Here is a 16299-nt window from a genome sequence, read left to right as displayed (position 1 = left end):
CCATGCAACTGTATATGAATAGTGATTGCCAACTTTTATGAGATTAAGTACTCTGTAAAGAAATATGATGGATATTTCTTTTGTTTATGTGTGTTACACTTCAAAGAATCAATAATAATCAAATATATTACCATATAAAGTATAAACTTTCAATAACAGCTTTCTTCAAAATAAGCTCACAATATTAAAACATTAGAGTAAATCAAACATTGGCATGGAATTTAGCTTCAGTAAACTGTAATAGACATCTTATCAAGACTGTTCAAAAAAATAAAAAAGTTTTCTGTATCTACAGTCTGCATTAAATTATTGATTCAACAATATGTAAGCATACCTTGATTATTCACATGTGAGTTTCTTGCTGCTGTCTCTCATATCCTTCTCTTTCTCTCCAATTTTATAACATGTGCTTCGAAACCATAGATATCTGGTTCAGTGAGATAACTGTTATTACTTTTAATTATTTATAATGAAGAGAGAAATTAACTTAATAATCATTAAGAAGACCTTAATAAATATCCTATTCATTAATTGGTATTTGTTACATTAATATTGCAGTTGTTCACATTGACTTTCCCCATTAAGTATACCCATCTTGAGCTTCTTTCATTTTGTATGTTTTCAGTTGCTGAATAATGCATGGTTCCAATCTATATCAGACCATACAATTAAATGTAACCTTTCCTGTGGTCTTATTAGTTAATTGTTTGAGGTTTGAAATATGAAAGTTTAAATATTTTAGTAATCTTTACTTTTTTACCCTACTAGTGTTTAATAAAGATATCTGTCCCTTTAATTGACATTATGTTACATGGAAGCATAGACACATTTATAATGATTCCTCTTGATGTATTTAGACTGTATGTATTGCAGTGCACTAAAACAACTAAGTAGGGTTTGCATTAGCAATGTATTTTCTTTACTGTAAGCAAACCCATGTGTAAACTCTTTTAAATGTCTACTACTGGAGGTGCATTTGTTACAGGTCAGTGTGTTTACTTATGTAAATGTTTTCCTTTATTGCACGACTTGTGCCACACTTACTGATTTTAATGTGTGAGCTGGGATTAATGCACTGGGCATTTAATCAGTGCGGAGTAAGAATTAGTGCCAAAGCAATTGTTTAAGATCTAAAGAAGCTCGCGACTACTTCCTGTTCAAATGTTGTCAAGTTGCAGTATCTTGAAATGATATTCTATGAGAAAAGGCACCTCTTTTTTCTCCCTCTTCCACGTTGTATGTACATTTACTTCCTTAATTTCAAAGTGCTTCCATTAAGACATTACCATTGACCCACCTGCTATAAAAATCAATAGTTAAGCATTACAGCAAAATTGACATTTCTTTACCACAAGCAACACATGAGCAAACTCATATCAAAGGACTGTCATAGATGGTGTATCCACTTTGGGCCAGTGTAATTCTTAAGTCAACATTTATCTTTATTACACAACTTGTGTCTTGCTTCCTGATTATTCTGTTTGTGTTGGTGTTAATGCACTGAACATTTTTTTGTTACAGGTCAGTGTGATTTCTTAAATAAATGTTTGTTTTTATTACATAACTTTGTGTCATGCATCCTGGTTATACTGTATGTACTTGCATTAATGTACTGAATGTTTTCATCTATGTGAAGTGAAAGTAGACACTGAAACAAGTGTTTGAGCTCCAAGGAGACTTGCGACTACTACCTAATAAAATATTGTCAACTCTCAGGTTCTTGTAATATAGTACTATGGAAACTGGAGCTCTTTTTTTCCTTTTGTAGTACATTTACACTTTTGTTCTTGAACCCAATGCACCTCTATTGAAACATTGCCATTAACCCATTTATCAGAAAAATAAACAGTTTCTCACCTAGGCAGTTTTGTTATTTTTACACAATCTTCTATTCTAATATGCTAATAAAACAGTTACTAATCAAGTAATATCTATATGACTACTGATTTTTTACTGCAAATTCAATTTCTATTACTGTTGATATAAATGGCTAGTAATATATTTGTAAATGACAAGGAAATAAAAATAATTAAATAAAGACATGGGAGAAAGGGGAATAAAAAGTACATACGGTGTGAAAGTTATATTTTTGCTGATTCTTTGAGAGAATTGGATGAAACTATGTTTTTAAGATCAGTTTTTTTGTTTCTTTTTCTTCACGTCAGTCCAAGTATTCTTTTCAGAAGATATTTTTAAGGATATGGATGCTGCCCATGACATTTTGTCCGGTATTTTGATTATGTTGTTATTCTGGATGAAAGAAGATGCTTCCTCGAAGTTGTTGAAATTTCTCATATCATTTGCATGGAAAATTCTGATTTTTGCAGGATAGACAAGATTTTATTTTATTTTATTTTGTGTAAGGAGTTTCATAAGTGGCAATGTTTTTTTTTTTCTTAATTCCATGACACTTTGAAAATAGTCATTGTCAAATCTTATTTGATTTTGTTTGTAAGTTAATGGACTTTTTCTCCATGCTGATTTAAGTATAAGTTATTTATCCAGAAATGAAAGGAATTTTACTACTATAGATCTTGCAGGAGCTGTTGGTGAGGAAGGCATTGGTTCACCTATGGCTGTGTGTGCCCTCTCTATGCCACTGGATAATCCTTCTTTTAAATCTAGTATTTCAGATAGCCAAGAGTTTAAAAACATAATAATGTCCTCACCTTCAGATTTTTCTGGGAGTCCTAAGATCCTTAAGTTTGTTCTCCTTTCTCTATTCTCCAGGTCATCTATTTTGTTAATAAGCCAGTTGTTTTTGTGTAAAAGGAATTCACTGTGATTTTCGTCCTCTTTACGTCTCTCATCTGTGTCACATAATGAGGTTTCAATGTCAGTTATTTTAGTTTGTTGTTATAATATTTCTTTGAGCACATCAGTTTGTTTGTTACAACTTTCTTTAAGGTTTTCTAAGATGTCCTTAAATTTGTCCATTTTCAGAGATAATTCTTGTAGAGTGGTTGACATCAGTTGTATTTCCTTTTTCAATGTAGTTTCAGAGTGGGAATTCTTTGAATTGCTCATTTCCACACTGTTATTGTAATCTCCAGATAGTTTTGACAGGAAAACTGTAGTAGATTTTCTTCAAATTTGATGTGTAGATAGGTTGAGTATTCCTTAATAATGTTTTGTTTTAGATTGATAAAGTTGATTATTTTCTTGTATTTTAGTATAGTTTTGAGGAGCTCCAAAAAGGTGCTGCTATCAGTTAGCTATCTAGGCTCCACCCCCCATGTGTGCATTTCTGATGTGTGTCATCATCCATGGTTCCAGGGCATAACCAGCATCACCCAGTAGATGGCCATAAGGGATGTCCCCCCCCCAGCAAACATCTGGTACAGCTATGATGCATGCCAGATATGGGAGTCATAATAACTGCCAGGGCTGCCAGCAGACACACATTCATGATAATGCCCAGAGCAATGCACATGAGCTGGCAGTCGATGGAGTGATACCCCTTGCGGTTGATGTAGACTCTACCTTCCTCACCAGGCAGTGCTTTGATGTGTCCATAAGTGCAGTCTATGGCAACCAGTACCTCAGGGTAGTGTGCTACACAGTAGAAGAGTCAAATACTGCTATCCCTTTCCTCAGGGGTGCAGGATAAATAAATGTGCTCACTGGCATGTGTTAGCATGACATCCAGGAACTGATAGAGTACCCTGGATGATGATGCCTGTGAGACCCCCATTATGTCCCCAGTTGGTCTTTGGAAAGCACCTGTAGCTAGTATCCTAAGGGCTACACATACCTTTGTTTCCACTGCAATGGGTTCCTTCTGTTGGCTCTAGGTCTGAGTTGAAAACGGCAGAGCTCGGTGAGTTCTTGTAGTATGTCCCTGTTCCCCCTGTAGCGGTCCACAATCTCCAGTTCATGTAGCTCCTGGTAGGTTACCCTGTGTCTGAACACTCTTCTCCTTCTCAGTCTAGGTCTATTGTTAGCAGCAGCAGCAGCACTGACCCCAGCATCTAGCACATACAGATGCAGCAGAGCTGCAATAGCCCATAGCATTGCTTTAGTTAAAAATCTCATGTTTGTACTCCACTGGTATGCAACTTTTATAGTACTCTGCTGTAGCTGCAGCCTATGTAACCTGCCTACCTATGATGTATTCCACCTGCCAAGTACATCATTAAGTGCTTTAATGGCCTAGTTTAAGTAGTACAGGGGTCATCAGTAATTTATATATGATTGGATTTGGATTTTTTTCCCAGCCTTCCCTGCTAAGCACTGTGGTGTGCCATGCAAACCTGCACTACAGGTATAAGCACTCAATGACACACCCCCATAGATGGGCATGCTCAGCACAGTGGAGCGCTGCACAAACACACTCAAACCCACTGAAACATGGCCCCAAAGGTAAACAAAGCTTAGCGGGCATTGGACACACCCCAGTGGAGCACCTTACCAACAGGCACTGCTGAGCTCCAGTGAGCTTTAGGGGATGCGTAACCCCCTCCGTTTGATGTCAGCTATATCTTCTGTGGACATTAACACAGTTCTCGTGCTACATGGATGGGATCTGCAGGCATGGGTATCCATTTTTGCTATTCTGTAAACCCAGCTCATTTCCATACAGATCTGTGGACACAGCCTGAAAACTACACTATTATAGGCGCTGCCTCCTTTGCAACCACAGCAATCTACCATTGTACATACTTCACGCAAGGCTCAATAATGCATTATTGTCACATATTTATTTCCTTTGTTTTTACACTTTCAATTTTTTTTTTTTTTTGTATAATGGCATGTTTGTACACTGCAACACACTATGCAAACATAATATGGGTAGTAAAAAAAATATTTTTAATTATTTTCCATTACATTTTGGACATACAGGGCATAGTTTTGAATATATCTGTGTCTGCTATGGTATTTCCGTCCTTCTAGCTGGACTTTTACAGCCCCTGTTCTCTGTTTTATTTCATGTGCACGGAAATTTTCCATGTACACTTCAGACACCAGCATAGGGTCTGCAGGACTGCCTATATGCTTTCTGGATCACTCCATCACCCTCATTTGCATGCAATTCACCTGTTTATGAGGTGATTTGCTTGCCATGGACACTTCCATGTCGGCGTGCTAGTGCACACCCTTCAGCTCTATTTATTGAATTGCACTGCTGTTTACTTCCATGTAAGCTCCATGCCACTATGCCTACATGGAAAAAAATCAGTGTAAGTTTTATTGAATTCCCCCCCTTTGTCTTGTTTTAATACCACATTTCCATGATGCGTCACTTATTGAAAACACTTTTTTGGTAACATTTAGCTAGTTTGCATGAAGCTCAGCATTGCAGGAACAGGGAAAAAGCAGATAAGATCAATGTCAGCCTGCCAACAGAAAGTGGATGCATTCAATTATTGCTCTTAGTAATCGGGAAATCCCAGCCTGAAGTAGAAATAGAAGTGGGCTATAGTAACAGGTATGTATTACATAATAATAAATCTCAGATGTTACCAATGCTCCTCACATTTGCACATTGCTTACCTATGCGCAAACAGGTAAAGAGGCAAATGCGCATGAGTGTATACTTAGTTAACTATTGTACAAATCTGATGCCCCTTGCCCTGTTACATAGATATGTGTTTTTATTGCTCTATATTTCCCAGATCCTTTGTCTGACCTAAGACTACATGTGAAAACATTGCAAACTGAAGGTACAATATAAGTATATGTACATATATTTACAATCTATCCACTTGTTTCCCCACCACTGACTACATCAACAATCAGTGCAACCCTGGGGTCTCCTCAATTCTTGAAAACATATTACACAAAGTGTAATATATAATGTGTGCTCCCTCATGGACATAGCCATTTGGTGGTGCTCATAGGACTGCTCTGCCAAATTCAAACAGCCAAATATGTGCAATAAGAGTATGTGTGTTTTTACACAGCTAAACTTCTGAACAGTATACTTTTGTTATACTGTTCAGACGTTTAGCTGTGTAAAAACACACATACTCTTATTGCACATATTTGGCTGTTTGAATTTGGCAGAGCAGTCCTATGAGCACCACCAGGCTACTTGCCCCAGATGACACTAGGAAACAGTATGCCTATGCAGGCCTCCCAAGCTGTTCTTCCCCACATGGCTTGCTGATGTCATCTGCTGTAAGTTCACCTGCAGTCTTACAGAAATCAGGCTTATGTCATGGCACTTGCATTAAGTGCTGTGTTCTGTAGTCTGTGCACTTAGATAGGTAGGAGTTCAGTTCTCACTGCAGTAGACTGTGAATGTATGTGTGTCCATAAAAAAGAGTGGACGTGCATATCCCAAGCTGTCTTCCCCAAAGGCATGGTTTTGCAATGTTTTGGTGATTGTGCATATACCCACTTCATGAAGGCCTACATCTTGTCCCCCACATGGCCTGCTGGTGTTATCTACTATAAGATCACCTGCAGTCCTATTAAAATCAAACTTGTGCCATGGCATGTGTGTTAAGTACTGTGTTTATTACTGTATGAACATAAACAGGTAGTGCTTCTGTTCTCAATGCAGTTAAATGGGAGGGGAGAAGGTATGTGTGTGTGTGTGTGTGTGTGTGTGTGTGTGTGTGTGTGTGTGTGTGTGTGTGTGTGTGTGTGTGTGTCTGAGCTGTTACTGGACATTACAGAGGAAGTGTTTTACAGCAGCCTATGAAACACTGCTGTATGCACATTCATCATGGCATTGTCTTTAGCCACTGTTATGAAGTGAAAGCCCTGCAGTATGTACAGATGCTGATTTACTTATGTAAGAAAAAGTGTAGGTCATATTTTTGTATTGCTGTTATTAATTCTGTAAAATATTGTGCTGCTTTTGACTTTGTTTCCCATGTAACATTATGAACAAACAAATTGTCAATTACTGTTTTTATTCTATTGCAGTTGTGTTGCCCACACTATACATTGGATTCACACTGCATGAATCCAGTACAGTTCAACTATTGATAAGTAAACATCAGGACACATCATTTGTGGGGAAAAAACCCTGTAACCCTGTGTCTGGCATGTGCACTAAGACAACATATTTGAAGTTAACTGTTTCTGTTCTTATTATGAGCTTTAACAGTGTTTCATTGTCTTAGCTGCTCTGCTCTTGTTTGTGTGTAGAGCTTAACTCTTTCCGATTATAGATGCAGAAAAAACTATTAAAGTTTTTCTCCTTACAATCAGCAAATGCTATCTAGCACAGCAGATCTGCTACAGCTTAGCATAGCTGGGCAAATGTCAGTTAAACATGCATTAATGTCTCATCTTATCTCTCCACAACAGAAGTATAGATTATACTTTGAATGTTATATGTAATAATATGCCATTAGGTATGGCCGTATACCGCACATATTTATATCCCTCCAATACATAGTTTGTACTCAGGAATGCTAAATGTGTTTTCCTAGTAAATGTCCTCCTTTTCAATACTTTGTTGAAATATTGTGTTTTTCCTCAAGCTATGTCATCACTTGTTGAGCTTATCGTTATGACTGTGACATTGTTTTGTTTACTGGTTCAATGTTTATGCCTTACAAAAAATGTTTTTTTGGCTATGGCACACGTGCAAGTTTGTAAGTTCTGTCCACTAATGAGACTGCATCCTAACACTAGAATGTGCCAGGGACTGTTTGTAACTCATGATGTTTAATGCTTAGTGCTTTACTGCAGAACACATCTATTGTGTACATTCTATTTGCACCTGTTCTATGGATTGCATTTTTTGTGCATTCCTACCAGATTACTGACAGTGGTATTGATATGTTACATACCGTGTAAGACTAATGCTATGTCTGATATCTGTATATATTCTTAGTGCAAGTAATACCATTCATCTTGTACTGCTTATGATGTCAACTCCTATCTGCATATTACATGTTATACTGATAAAATCCATTCTCCGCTGTGGTGGTGCTGTGGTAGCATTGTCACCTCACAGTAAGATGCTGTCCGGTTCGATTCTCAGCTAGAGCGTCTTCTGTGTGGAGACATGCGTGAATGGGCATACCTTTGTTGAAGGTTGTGCATCAGGCCTGGCAAGCCGGAACGTAAAAATCAACTGCCAATCATTAGCGGACCAGAGTTCCGCTGTGGCGACCCCTAACCGGGAAAAGCCGAAAGACGCAAACAAACTTATAAAATCCATTCTGATTTAGAAAAACAGCAAATATCTCTTGCAATACTATATGTTCACAGCATCATGGAACAATATGTTTCAATACAGGTGTCCTGCATACCATACAGATACAAATCATTGAGCACAAAAAAGCCAAAACTGCACTAGACGGAGCAGCAGGGAGATTGTAGTAACTTGAAAATGTTGTAATAAACAGAAAGAATGTTATTGTTTCTGCACTTTGATAGCAATGTTAATGCTAATTTGTTTGTGAATTTCAGATCTGTGATCACCACAGGTATAATGACTATTACATGCATATATCTAGAGATATAGACATAGAGATAGAGATAGATGATATATATATATATATATATATATATATATATATATATATATATATATATATATATATATATATATATGTGTGTGTGTGTGTGTGTGTGTGTGTGCGTGTGTGCGTGTGTGTGTAGTAATAATATTATGCCCTATTTGCACTGGAAGGAACAGTTATGTAGTTCTGTAACTTCTGCAGAGTGCTGTTCAACTCTATCCACACGTGCAGATTTGTGGGCACATTAGTGTGGTAATGAACATTTTTGCAGCAGATCTATGTTATTATGGCAATATGTATATGTGTGTATTCATCATACCTCTGTTCATCAGTTTGCCAGATTTTCAATTTCATACACACACACATAAGCAAAAAGGCACTGATAATAAGGTACAACACAGCTAGGAAGTTACAATGTACAGCAAACAGGGCGCAATACAATTAAAGCTTATTGAGGAGGAGAAAATCTACATTGAGTGAAATAACTATTATCACTTCAAAGTAGTCCTGAACATAGCTCATTTCAGTATTAAGGGGGTCTCCTTACTGAAATGTCCACGCTCAAAATGCCAAGTGCCGACAAGCAAAAAAATAAGTCTGAAAACACAGGAGAAGAGCGAATCTCAAAAATATTTTTTCTCCTTTAAACTCTTTTTTGCAGGGGGGCAAGCCCCTCAACCCCGAGCTTATATATACCAGCTCCAAGATCACCATATCTCAGACAAAAAGGGAATATTCTGAGAAATAGCATCCCAGACTTAGTAGACTTAGTAGGTATATAAGTCCATTCTTTCTGCCATTCAGTCTCTGTATTTTGGAACTAGTGGGTCCTGATATTTCATATGGTTACAGTACACAGGAGTGGATGAAATTATTTACAATATATACAGTTATTTGTACTATCTACAGTAGTCAGTGCATCCCAAAGAAAGTCTAGCATAATTATTAAAAATAATAATAATAATAATATTCAGTAGCAGTTGCAACAAAAATCCTGCAGAAAGTAAACACCTGTTGGATTAACCAGCATCTTTAAAGCAGTTACAGTCAACTTAATTTTTATATATTGTTTCAGTTTTACTTTTCACTCTAGTAGTGATTTTTTTGTTTGCCCTCATACCATAGGAGTGCTGTGTATGTGTTCACTGATTCTATATGCCTTTAGTGAACTATGCACGTGACAAATACAACTTTACTTCAGTTCTGTACAGGAAAGGTACATGACTTATACATCTTAATACTTAGGGCTCCTCCAATATTAGTATCCACACTTGCTGCATCTTCATCCTTGTACACTGCCATACTTATACACTGATCTTTAACTGATATACCCTGGTGTTATGATACTGTATAGGGTAGTTGTACTACCCTGCAATGTACTGTATCTGCATTTGCATGCATTTACATAGACCCAGCATGCACTTGGAGATATCATGATAATGCCCATGGTTTCAGTACATACCATACACACAACACTTCTCTGTCTACATGCTGCTGTGTTTTGCAATGGTACTGCAGTCTGACATGCATTACTGCAGTGCACAGCTTATTGAATGATACCACTTGTCAGCTATACAATACAGTCATGAATTACACACATGTCCCCATCTTACTGGTCCTGGTGCCATTTTCCTTCCTTAACATGTCCATAGTCTGCACAATGTCCATTATAGTGGCCTGGGAGATACCACATGCATTGCCATAGCTGCAACATTTTCAGCCATGTGTATCCCTTCCTTCCCACCACCCTTTGTGCAGGAGGCATGTTTCTATGTATGCCATATATGTGGCAGAACTTTTACAGGACTACAATGCTTCATGTGACAGTGGAACAGTTGTTCTACTGCTATGCAGTGGGATCCATATACACGCACCACTGTATGTATCCTGTGCTGGCAGCAGTTCCACCATGGCATGATGCTGTCATTCCCCTACAAGTGGTGCACTGTCTGTACTGGGTGCATAGCAGTGTCTGCAACTGGTGCAGTTGAGGATAAACCCCATAGACATGTCTCCTATGTTTCATCTCATGGAGGTGCCTGTTTCTACAGTGTTGGCTCCATCTTCATATTGTGTCCAGAATGATTTGTGCACATGTGGCCAACTTCATTGATTTATTCATCTATCTATCTATCTATCTATCTATCTATCTATCTATCTATCTATCTTATCTATCATTCTGCATATTTACCTTTGTCTGCTGTTTCTCTAGTACATTTATATATCTTCCGGCCAGTCTGCCTTTCTGTCTGTCTAGCTTCTATCTATCTATCTATCTATCTATCTATCTATCTATCTATCTATCTATCTATCTATCTATCTATGTCTGTCTATCTATCTATCTATCTATCTATCTATCTATCTATCTATCTATCTATCTATCTATCTCTCTATCTAACATCTTTATATCTTTCAGCCAGTATGCCTTTCTGCCTGCCTGTCTGTCAGTCTATCTGTCTGTCTGTCTCTCTTTCCAGCTATTTACCTTCTGTTTATTGAGTTAGTCCCACTAGGCCAGTATCCTCTTTACTGAGAAAACCCAATGATGTATTCATACAGACAAGGGGAAAGCTTGACGTAGGACTGAGGAGCTTCACCTTCTCTTTTCATTCCTCTTCCTGTGGACAGATTAAAGTTGGTTACAGGAGAGGCATGTGTGAGTTAAAGAAGGAGTGAGCTGATAACACTGAAAAATTAAAAAAAAGTTCTGTTGTGTGGGTTACATTCTTGAAGTCATGATAACTAAGACTGCTGAAAGTGGATTAAACAATGTTGGTCCAATTCACTTGCTGGAGGACAACAAACTAGCCAGGTGGTTTGCAGCCTCAAAGAGTCAAATACTGGAGAAATCTGAAGTAGACAACAGTAACAAAACAAAAAAAAAAAAAAACTGAACATACCAAAAATGATAAAAAAACAAATGATCGGTGTGAGCAGGAAAAGGACATGAGGCAGAAGCTGAGGGAGAGTATTTGGACCCTTCCTGTAGAGGAAAATAATGTAGAACAGACTGGCAAGAACTTGTATGTACAGGTAGTGCAAGGAGCTTGTACTTTGGTCAGGATGGAGGTGCAGACAAAATGTTTGTAGACTGTGAGAATATCTAGGAAGGGTAGAAACATGACAGACAGGTACTCCATGTGTGGTATTGTCCCATTACGATTATCAGTAAAGGATGTGAGAGCATTAAATTATGAGTGCAAAGAAATGTGCTGTGAAACAACTTTTCAGAGTAATAGCCCTGTTTAGGCCTACTGATGTGGGGGACATTGAGTTAATTTTTTTTCACAGCTTGTCAATAATTTCTTGATACCAAAATATTATATGAAGGAAGAATGTTGTGGAACTTGTCATGTGAGGTACAGGAACATTTAAAAGTGTGAAGGAAAGTTTATTCATTGTACTAAGCATCATAAGTAGTAATGGAATAAAAAGGTTATGGAGTGCATGGAGGTCAGATAAAAAGCTTCTAGGGTGGATTTGTCAAGTATTTGATGCTGAATTGTGACAAAAGAAAGTGTGTTTAGTGTGGAGAGGGGGCCACTCTGCAAAAGAAGGTAAAGTGTTCCATTGGACATGTAAAAAACAAGGGTGTTTTTGTTTGTTTTGCCATTATTATTGATTTAGTGCTAAGATATGATCAAAATGCTCGAAATGCTGATGATATATCTAAAAATCTCGATCAAAATTTGGCAGATGAAGGAAGTAAGGATGGTGAGGAAAACAGATCGACAAATGCTGGGGTTCATGTGTTTTCATTGATGTGCCAAAACATTGAACCACATATGCTCAAGACCATGTGATTGAAGTTATGGAACATCAAAAACAGCAATACTAACCAAAACTGTATTTCAGCAGGGGGCAAACCCCCTGCACCTCCCCCATTCTAGTTATATATACCAACTCAGAGACCACACTTCAGTGGAGAAAGGGCAATTTCCCAATCCACATTTTTACCACAATCTCAGCACAAATGATTCAGTGTTCTGTAAGTTTGATCATATTGTCTAGACCATATGTGGTTTGATGTTTCAGAGGATCAATGAAACAATATGGATATCAAATGCTGTGTCACTGGGGGAATGTGAAACTAAATATAATGTTGAAATTATAAATAAATATGAAAGTTTATGTCATGACAAAATAAGCTAATGGAGGGGGAGAGGAAGGGAAAGATGATACTTTAAGGAATTCAATCAGGAAAAGAAAGGTGAGGTAAAGTGTAAAAATTGTGCAAATAGGATAGTTTTACAGTAAATGTACTGACTGTTAGCAATAATATTAATAAAGGTGGAACAGTAACTGTTTATGATTTTTTATAAACTTAAAATCAGATGTTTAACACCAAAATAAAAAGGAGAGCTACATCATTTGTGGGTGGAAGGAATGTTTATGGAGGTTTAGTAAATAATTGCTGTTGGACTGCTGAGTTGTTTAAGGGAATTGTACAAATTGTTAATATGACTATAAGGATACCAGCATGGTTGATGGTGTGTGATTACAAAATGATAAAAAATAGATCAAATGTTCATCTATACAAACATGGATATAAATGGTAGAGAAGGATTATTTAATGTGATGATATAGTATATAATTTTTAATACATATACTATTATAAAAGAGAACATAAATTATAATCTAAGAAAGGAAAAGGGTGCAATAAATGATGTGGGGTAGAAAGTTAAGGCAGGGGGTGCTGGAGTTAAGAGTTATTAGTAGGTGAGAGAGAGAAAGGCTAGAAGTTGAAAGACCCTTATCAGATGTGGCCTGCTGTGCAGAAAGTACAGTTTGATTTGGTGTGGAGATTTTTTTAAGTTAATTTCTGAAGGTAGAGAAGGGGAGATTGTAGCTGTTTTACATGGTTCAGGAGGATTCCCATATTTCCGGAGCAAGAACAGACAAAGAGTGATTGGTTATGTGTAGCTTGGTTTGTAGGGGTTGGAGTGGGAAGGGGGTTGTTTATGCAGTGTGTTTGAGTTTGTAGTGTAAGGTGGGAAATTTAAATAAATAAAATGAAGAAGACTAGTGTTACGGATTTGTTTTTACTTAAAAAATATGTGGCAAAAGGGAAAAGAAGATGTGTCACCTTATTTAGTGAAATGATTAAATACGATGTCAGCATGGAAATTATGATGAATAATGATGGAGAAGTAGAACAAGGTGAGAAGGCATTTGAACAGCATGTGAGGGATATGAGAACAGTGGGATGATGCCAATGTATAAGAGAGGGGAGGTGTAGAAAAGGAAAGAAAAAGGGAAAGTATGTAAAATATCAGAAGAGAGAACTAGAAAATGACATTGGAATAGAAGAAGCGGATAACATTTGGGGAGAAAGTGAAAATGGAAAGGTCTCTAAGGTCAGATGGGATATAGTATAATTTTTTATCAAAAGATGAGGATGAATCAGAAGAAGATATTTTTTAAAGGTGTTAAATGAAGGGTCAAAAGAAGGACTGACAGAGGAGAAATTTTCTGAAGGATTATGCTTAAAAAAGGGCAAAGGAAGGAATTAAGGCATTGGAGGCTAATTACTTATTATGGATTGTAGGAGCTTTTTTTTTTTTTTTTTTTTTACATAGTACAATAAAGAATTCACAAGTTGATGAGGAGAGAGTATAACAGATTACTGTTTGGGATAAAAGAGAAGGAAATAAGAGCTATGTTAATTTTGTGAGAGAAGTGACAGACCATTCGTTAGTAGGCAGGAAGAAAGAAATGTATTGGCTTGTGGTGTAGAAAAAGCTTTTGGTTCAGTAGCTCATGGGGGACCACTGGATAGGTTGGAAAAGTATGACATCACTAGTAAAATTCAGAAGATAGCAGCTGGATTATATAAAAATTAATGGAAGACTGCATTCATTAATAGTTGGATGGGGGCAGAGCCTGGATGGCACTCTGAAAGCAGCACTTTTTTAGAGCTCCTCAAAAATACTTCAAATAACAGGAAATAATCGTTTTTTTTTTCACAGAAAAAACAGTTAACTATTGTTCTTTAACATTTATGCTATCATTATATCGAGTTTGGAATATATTCTTAAAAAAATTCTTGTCAGAAATATCTGTAGTTTAAAACTGCTCACCGAAGATGAGTAGATCAAAGAACTCACATGCAGAATTTACTTTGAAGAAAGAAATTCAGTTGATGTCTTCTACTTTACAAGGATTATCTATTAAAATAGACAGCTTCAATAACAACTTAGAAAACTTGAGAGAAAGCTGTCATAAACAAACTGAATCATTTAAAGAGTTACTTCAACAGCATCAAACTAAAATATTAAGCATTGAAGAGTCTTTATCTGATATAGATGGAAGGCTCAAAGAGGAAGTAATCCAGGGAGATGTCCTTCAGCAGCAAAATAAATGGCTTATCACCAAGTTGGATGACGTGGAAAATAGAGAAAGGAGGACTAATGTGAGAATTTTTGGTTTACCAGAAAAATCTGAAGGAGATGATATTATTTCCTTTCTTGATTCATGGTTACCCAAAATCCTAGATCTAAAAGAAGGATTCTCTTATGGTATAGAAAGAGCTCATAGAGCCATTGGGAAACCTATTCCTTTATCACCATCATCCACTCCCAGGTCAGTAGTGGTTAAATTTCTCTCTTATCTTGATAAAGAACTTGTCCTTAAATGTGCCTGGAGAAGATCCCCACTGAAATACAAGCAAAATATAATTAGATTTGACAATGATTTTTCCTCTAGAGTTTTGGAAATGAGAAAGAAAGCCTGGCCACTTGTAAAATTACTTAAACAGAATAAAATAAAGGCACAACTGGCATACCCTGCAAAAATAAGGATTTTTACTTCAAATGAAATAAAAATGTTTAGCGACATTGAAGAAGCAGTAACCTTAACAATAATATAGTTACAGTCCCAGAGGAAATGGACTGGGCTTTAACTACATCACTGAAAAGATCTCCGGAAAAAAAATAATTGGATTGATTTAAAAAAAAAGAAGCAAAGAACTGACTCAAAAAGTATCCCTTTCACTACCTCTCTCAAAGTATCAACTAAAACTAAAAATATATGCTAAAGGTAATTTAATATTGTTTGTTCTTTCTTTAAACATTGCAAATTATATGTTATAAACTTATAATACACTTATTGCATACTTTAGAGTCAAAGTTTAGTTCATAAGTGACATTGCATCATGAATTCTCTTTTAGTTTACTTTTGTTCATGACAGTATTTTATAGGGGAAAAGAAATGATTTGCTGCATAGGAAATGCTAAATATACATTGTACATTTTAGTACAATAATAGCTATGCTTTAGTTAATTTAATTTTCTAATATTAGTCGCTAGTTAATGGGTGGGGTTTAGTTGTATTTTATGACTAATTTCAGTCATTGATACGGTTTTATGATTAATTTATACAAGGGGCAGGATTCACGAAGCCTCCGTGTAAGAGATACAAGGCTTGCGGAGGCTGCGGTCATGATTATGTGGCGTCAGCATGTCAAGCATATGCATGAGGGCATGCTGAATCACACCAAAACTAACTGCACGGTCCATGGAAGACAGTAGGGGGCGTGTCCGTAGGCTGAGCCCTGCAAGCGGACATGCCCCCAGAAGAGTAAAAGTGCCCAAAGTAAACCCCCACGACAGAGTACATGGAAATGTGAATAAACACAACACAACACATGCCTCCACAGACTATGAACATAAAATTATATAAATAGGTTCATAGGTTCATAGGTTCATACTAGGCTATCTGCCCGAGGGCATTTACAAGCCTAGCCCATAGTTTTGTGGCTTACGCCACCCCTTTAGTTTGGGGAACTATGCCCATTATTTTGCAGTGCCTCTGTCGAGCAGTGACACTGAGGTAATCCCTGGGGTATATCTGCGATCTCCCATCCATTGGT

This window comes from Protopterus annectens, chromosome 8.part0, assembly GCF_019279795.1.
Source record: "Protopterus annectens isolate FY-2018-M chromosome 8.part0, PAN1.0, whole genome shotgun sequence".
NCBI lineage: Eukaryota > Metazoa > Chordata > Ceratodontiformes > Protopteridae > Protopterus > Protopterus annectens.
This window is presented reverse-complemented; position numbering follows the sequence as displayed.